Here is a 7,877-nt window from a genome sequence, read left to right as displayed (position 1 = left end):
AGAGTTAGGGAAGGAAAAGTGCATGCATGATAAATCTACACATCTAGATGCCACATTTCTTCATCTTTCTCAAATCTGATGTTCAGAAAATGATCTCTAGGGCAGCAGGACAACCCTAGGAGTGATGATTTAAGGTACTGCCTACCTGTTTGGGTTTTTTTGTTTTGTTTTGTTTGTTTTATTCAACACACCTGCATACTAAAATTGAACCAATGCTGACCAACAGTCTTACAAAACTCAGTAAAGTGGTGAATTTTTTTTAAATGAAAGTCAGAGAACTTAGCTTGAAATCTGAATGTCATCGCTTGTGGAGCCATTTTGCTATGCTCCTTGACAGTCTTGACAGTGTTAACATAATAAAGCCTTTTCCCTTCAGTGCAATACCTGAATTTTATTCAAAGATGATATTTTTTATTTATGAATCTTGTTCAGGAGGGAAAAAAAAGGACTTCTAATGCAAGCTTCAAATGTGCTGCATGACTACTTAGCTAACAAAACACATGGGAATCGTAATCTCCATTAAGTGAAGCAAAAATGACCGAGTCTATCTGAAAAGTGTTACAAGAGTTGTCTTGAGAGGCTTGATCACTGCTGTGGAGAACGAGAAGTAAAGGAGGCAATGTTTTAAAAAATATAAAATAATAATAATAAAAAAATCTAGTTACCTTCAAAACTGTGTCAAGTTGTCTTGCTCTCTGCACAAAACTACCTGCAGTTTATAAAATATTTTAAGCAATTAGACTTAAAGGCATAAGAAAATAGTGTTTCTTTGCCATGCCTGAAATAAGAAGTACATTGTTATATGGTGAACACCATTATGAATAGTGATGTCCTGTACCAACTTAATCAGGAAGCAGATCATGTACTTTTCAATGAATATATATCATGCAGTATTCAGCATTTTCTCCTCTGCAGTGCTTCTGGAAATTGCAGCACTGGACAAGCCTCAGGGAGCATATTTCAAGACAGAGGTATGTCTTTTTTGTGTGTGTAGTTTCTTTTATCATGTTATGTTTTAGAGGTTCTTCTATCTTCATTCAAACTGAGAAATCAATAGTACTTCTGTTTGTGCTTCTTCAGATTCAGTTTGAAGTTCACAGGAGTGGCAAAATCAAGCACCATGGAGGGAATGGAAAAGATTTTTCAGTTCTGCAGTCCAGCTAGGTAACAAGGCTTTGTTACCAAGCAGAAAAGCTATGAATACACTCTCTGGGCTAGATGTATTAAATCACATCAGCTGCCCTCAAGCTCTATCCAAACCAATAAAATAACTAGGTAACTCTTGCATCATCAGAGAGAGCTTAGTGTCTGCATACTAAACATGAGGTAATAGATACTTTTACAGAATACAGGTTGTAGGTGCAAACAGTGTATTCAAAACCCAGTTGAAAAAGGCAGTAATGCCCCTATTGGCTTTTACAGAGGTTAGATTAGACAAGCTAAGACTAAGTTAGGGGGGAAAAGAAAAAAAAATCAACCCTTTTTGAAGCCATGCAATATCCAATGTAAAAAAATAAAGAAATAATCAGTGAGATGTATTAAAATAATGGAAGGCTCACGGCTATGTATTGGGAGAAGATTCTACAGCAGCCATCCTGGGTGCAGGTGGCAGCAGCAGCAGCAGTGGCGGCGCCAGCGATGGTGGCCCCTGTGCGGAGTGGGCGGGGCTGCCCCGCGCCGGCCACAGCCGGTTCCAGCCGGTTCCAGTCGCTCCAGTGGCCCCAGCGCAGGGCAGAGCTGAGCCCCTCAGCCACGGGCGGGGGAACCTGGGTCAGAAAGGGCAAAACGCTGCCCGGCAGCCAGGGCTGAGGGGAATGGGGAGGAACAGCCCTGCCAGCCCCCAGGGGAGAGCGGGGGGAGGGTGTCCAGGCACCCCAGCAGACATGCCCATGGGGACCCCAGAGAAACCCCGGTGGGGCAGGGGAAAAGTGTGAGGAGAATGAATAGCAAAGAGGAGCTATTACAGACTGACTGGAGCCCTATTTTTGTCTTTTCTTCTCGCCATCCTTCTCTATTTTTAATTGTCAATACACTAACTTTCTCCAGGTTGGGTCAGTTTTCTTGTGACAACAACTGGTTAATGATCTTCTTATCTTTATCTTACACCGTAAGCTTTTCCATCTTGTTTTCTCTCCTGTCTGTTGAGGAGACAGAGTGCAAGAGCATCTGGGTGGATCTCTGGAAGCTGTCCAAGGTCAACCCACCACAGCCCACCAAGATCAGGCAGGAAAGCAAATTTAAAGAAAGAACTTGGTAAGTCTGTAAAAAGGATCACAGGATTTAAGTTGCTATCATTAATAATTCACTCATTGCTCTAAGAGGTTGGATGCTGGGGGCTTCCCAGGTCAGTAATGGCAGGGCCTAGCAGCAAGGATCTGGCCCACCTCCCAGCCAGGATCAGGGCAGTTGGGGTCACAGGAGCAGCCCCCGCCCCAGGCATTGCACACCTCCCTGAGGCTGTGGACTGGACAAGGATGGGACAGGATGTGGGCCTGTTGGTGAGCACGGCTCAGTGTGGCCCATGGCTCGGCAGGTCTGTCGGGAAATGGAGACCAGCCCTGCTGTGGCACCACTGGGGCAGGGGCTGACCCCAGTGCATGGTTGTCAAATGCATAAGTGCACATAAACATAAACCATTAACTGTCTGCCTGAACTTGATAGCAGAACTTAATAATGAGACTTTCTTAACACATTTTGTTATGAAGATTTATTTTCCACTAACTGTAGAATGTAAGAAAAATAGAGGAGTTCATTAAATGTTTTACTGCTCTAGATTGCCTATATACTTGTATTTCTGCCATTCCAGAGAGTCAACTCATAGAAAGTGCAATGTTTAAAACAAATTTATTTACAAATAAACATCACATAATAGATGGCAAAGAGGGAGCCTGGACTTTGTACCTCCAGTCTTTAGGCCAATAAATGAAATCAACTCTCCTACTTGACAGATAACCTTAATGAATACTTGAACTTCCAGTTGTAATGATAATCGGAAGGCTGCTGAAATGGTAGCTCTTGATTCACTCATGCCCATGTTCCTGCTGTGAAATATAAGAAGTTAGCAGCCATGATTCCCAAGTACTGTGATGGAAGAATTCTTTGTAGTTCTCATATAAAAAACCCTTTCTTATTGTTGTGTGCTTGGCAACAGTATGAGCTCAGTACAGCTGCATGTGTGACACAGAGCAAAAATTTATTTAGAGAGCCCTGTTGTGAAGCAGTTTCTCTCCATCTAGCAATATACAAAAGATAGCTCATCATGCTCAGCTGCACAAAACTTAGGCAATATCCTGATGTAGGTCAGCCTGGCACTGCATTTCTGCAGGTGGACAGAGGAATAAAACTCATCATTATCTCTTCTAATACCAAAGATTTGATTTATAGGCAGTTACCTGAATTTTGTGTTATGTGGAGTGGTTACAAAAGAGATTTTTTAAAATAAAATACATTTGAATCTTACACTTCAGTCACACTTTTCCTATTCCATTATGCTCTGTATGGCTCTTAGGTAAGATAGAGACATCAGTCATGGTGAAAAAATAGTTCAGAACTGTGCCTACCATAGACTTTTTGAAACAAAAATAAATGCCTCTAGCACATACCACCCATTATCATTCATCTCTTAATATACCCCCAATACCTTGGAATGCAAGGAAATTTTTCCCCAGGAAGACTATCAGGGTAGCATCTTTGAGCTGAGAGACAATCTGAGCCTATTTCAAATGGAACTAGAAGGTCTGGGAAGCAGTCCCAGAATGCAATTGTCTAGTCAGTCTTGTGGCTTGTGCCACTATGTTAAAAAACAGACATAAACGTATAAATATATCATACAGAAATAATGTAGCTCCTGCATCAGCCCAAATGACCAAGTATTAATGTCTCAGTCAGTAAATGTAGATTCAAGAGGTGGTGTTTCACTTGTCTCAGCTCTCTACTTTTCCTACCTCAATGATTTCTCTATATCAGACAATATCTCACCAAACAGAAAGCTTTTTTTTTTTTTTTTTTTTTTTTTTTTTTCCCCAGTGCCACAAAGCCCCCTGGTTCAATCAAGTAAACACTATAATAAATATCATATATTTAAGCTTTTCTATGCAAGAATAAAAGCTATCTAATGTTGACACAAGGGGAATTTGTTGCTCTGCTGTGACTTTCTGTTTCTCTCTTTTAAAATTCTCAGTAGTTTAAACTCTTTATTCAAATCAAGTTATTGATTTTACCATTTGTTTAAAATGAAAGAGCATATGAAGAGTGTGCATGTGGGGGGTGAATCTGTGGAAGGTGTGAATCTGCTTTACTGAGTAAAATTTTGTCTATAAGCAGAACTTTGTAATACAAGGCTTTTATTTCTCTGGTATTCTTAGAATAGGCTAAATAAACCAGGCAGTGTTATTTATTTATATGAGCAAGATTTCCTTTTACATTTTGTGCAGAAGCACGTTAAATGCCAGTGCTTAAATGTATTACAGTCTATTGTGGCCAGTATATTGGTGCAAGTTCAGCGTAAATGAATAAGCTGTTACCCATCAGTGGTAACCGTCACATTGACAAATGGCGTTGACAGAACTAATAAAATTATGTTAGTAAATATAAGCTTTTCTATCATGATGAATATTAATACAAGAAAAAAATGTTCCACTTATCAAGTAGGAAGGAATACTCACTGCAATACAGTCCCCACAAAATCTTAGTTTAGTATTGACAAACTGTGAGTATGCGTAGAATGCAGTCTTCATTCTGCAGCAAGATGGTAAGAGCTATAAGCTACAGTGTATTTATTTTAGGACAATAGAGCTTGTGAAGGGTCTAGAGCATAAATACTATGAGGAACAGGTAACAGGACTGAGGTAGTTTGGCCTGGAGAAAAGGAGGCTGAGGCAAGACCTTATTGCTCTCAATAGCTACCTCAGTAAGTAGCATTTGGACTTTTAAAAACATGAAAAACAGTCTATTTTTAAAAAGAAAGTATTAATGATTTTCAGGTAATATACTTAAAAGTAGTTCCTTTAAAAACTTTATATACTGGAAAAAGGAGGAGTAGTTCTACTAAAACCACTCACTAATTTACAGTTAAAAACTAAATGTGTTTTTGATGATGCATGTCTTTCCATACTCATAATATGAATACTTTATTTGCTTATTAAATAAGTAATGTAAAATTTATGTTTGTATGCTTAAAATACTAAAGTATTTTCTTGCAAATTATCACATTTGTAGCAAGAGATGAGATAACTCAATGCATTATTTTCAATTACCATTTCTAACAATAGATGGATTTAAAGTATTGGGTTTGCTATGACTGTCTTAAATTTGAACATATACACTTGGTATTTTTAGTTTCAAAGTTTTCTTTCAGCAATCCTGATGCTGAATAAAGCACGTAACTAAGTTAGTTTCTTACCAGGTATTTTGTCAGCTAGAATCCCAAGCACAATATGAAAGAATACCATGAATGTCAGAGGTGATGTGGTTAATAATTGAGAGATACAATGGTTCACATTTTTCTCTTTAAAACTGAATCTGTGAATCTTTTATGCGGTTGCTCTGTAATCTCAGCATTTGATAATTTAATTAAGTACTTACTTCACAATATTTTAAATGGTATAATAGATTCCTGTGAACAGTATAGGATGAGAAGAGGCCAGCAATTCTTTGACTTCAGTTTCATAATTCATTGGACTTCAAATGGACTTGAGAGTTCATTTTCCTGACTGGCACTATCCACAGATTAAGCAAGTCAGCTGAAGAAGGTTCATGAACTATATCTGTAACTGGGTGACAGGCAAATCAGGCAAATTTTAAAGACACAGGAGAGGATGGAGGTAGGTATTACAGGGCTGGAAATTATTTTATACTGTCTTAGTATTGCAAACCATTAGGCATGGATCACTGGAGCTGGTTTTAACCCTATCGTGATTTGGTCTCGTTTTTAGTAGCTCTTTCGCCCTTGTCATGTTGCAAAATTTATTTGGGTTGAAACAGTTTTAAAAAAAAAAATCCCAAGAGCATAGTATATCCTAGCAATGCTGATGCCTGTACCTAACAACAAATTGCAGCTGTGTGACTTCCAGAGCTGCATCTGATGTGGAAAAAAGGCTCTGTCAGTTCTGTATCCACAACATGACTTCTACTTTGTTAATTGGAAACTCATGTTATAGCTTCTAGTTTTCCTGTTGTGAAAAATAGTATTTTTTCTGTTTATTACCTGCACGACAGCTCTAATTTTTAAAACTCTTTTTAGAATTTATTAAATATTCTTTTCATTAGTAACTTCTTTTCCATATTGAAGAGTCCTAAATTTTAAAATCTCATTACATGGCTGTTATTCCATATCTTTGGACATTTTTCTTGATTTCTGAGTGCTTTCTCTAGTTTTCCTATGGGACAAAGCTATTTACTGAGTAGTTGAAAAGTGGAACCACTCCTGGTCTTTGATGTAGGAGAACGACACTTTCTAACTTGTTTTCTATTATTGCCTAATAATTCTTAACACCAGACTTAGTTACAATGTTTTGAATGACTGCTTAGCAGATATTTAAGTAGAAACAGTAACTCAAAATAGCTTTCCTGAGTAAAACCAATTTACTCTGTGTTCATGGTGTAGATGTGTTTTGCATGGGTTTTATTTTTATTCATTACTTTGTATTTGTTTCAGTTTCATCCACAACTATAGTACATTCTCTGAGTATCCATTGATTTCTTTGAAAGTCTTCACAGTTTGCTTTTCTAGATTATCTTTGACTCTAAGAAACAATCCAGTCCTAGAACAATGCCCAATAGTACTTTTTACACTGAGAAACCTTACAAAGTATTCCTGTACTTTGTTTCCTGTTCTTAAATCAGTTTTTAAGATGTCATTCCATAATAGGTTTGATGAAGGACTTTGACAAAAGCTTATGGGTTCTAAATCAATCACGTTACCATTATTCAAAGGCTTGTTGACATCTTCAAGAAATTCTAGTAGATTAACCTTCTACATAAACTAGGTTTACTTGTCACTCATATGTCCCATGAATTGCTGTGTCTGCTTAATTTTCCTGCCTGTGACAGTTGCTAGACACTTGATAATTGAGCAATAGAAAGTTAGATTTTGAATTTTTCTAGCACTTTCACCCCAGGTTCTTAAAGCACTTAACAACATGGAATTTTCAAAGCTGGACATTAAAGCCAAGCTCCTAAATGACCTAGTTTTAAGGTTCCAGATTATTTTTGGAAATCATCACCAAAAAGCATTTTAGCGTCTTCTGTTTAACACATATTGATATATGGAGAAAATTTATTCCAGACAAGCGTATTTGAACAACTGGGACTCATGAGTTGCCCACTGGAAGAAATACAAATTAGCTACTTGTTAATAGGCATTTATTAGAATCTTTGCTTCTGGACAGAAAAGGAATCAATTGCAGAGACAGAAAAAGCTTATTTGTTTATGCATCCAGATATTCTTTAGGTGATACTGCAGTATAAATAAATATTTTTCTGTGAATTTCTCATTTAACAAAGCCATTCTAATTTCAGGCCTTTGGAGTATATAGAAGTCCTGTATGCTGCGGGTCCAGTAGTATGATTTGTTATTTTTTTCTGCAACACATCTATAATCATTCTGTATTACCAGTGGCTGTTCAAAGGCCACCTAACAGTCCTCTGCTTAAAAATATTTCTCACATTTGCTCCTTATCCCTTACATGATAGATATTATTGTCACCATGTCTTTATATTATTTGGCCATTTTCTTTGATTTTTAATTGTGAAATATCTTGGCTCAGGTTCCACTTTGGAAAAGTGGATAAACCCTAATTGCATGATAAGAGAAAGTGAGAATTTGAGCTGTATCTTGCATAAATCAAAAGAGAAGGAAAAAAAAAAAAAAAAAAAAG

The sequence above is a fragment of the Chaetura pelagica genome, unplaced genomic scaffold (genome assembly GCF_000747805.2).
Source record: "Chaetura pelagica isolate M959 unplaced genomic scaffold, ChaPel_1.0 scaffold219, whole genome shotgun sequence".
Classification (NCBI taxonomy): Eukaryota; Metazoa; Chordata; class Aves; order Apodiformes; family Apodidae; genus Chaetura; species Chaetura pelagica.
Note: the sequence above shows the minus strand (reverse complement) of the source record.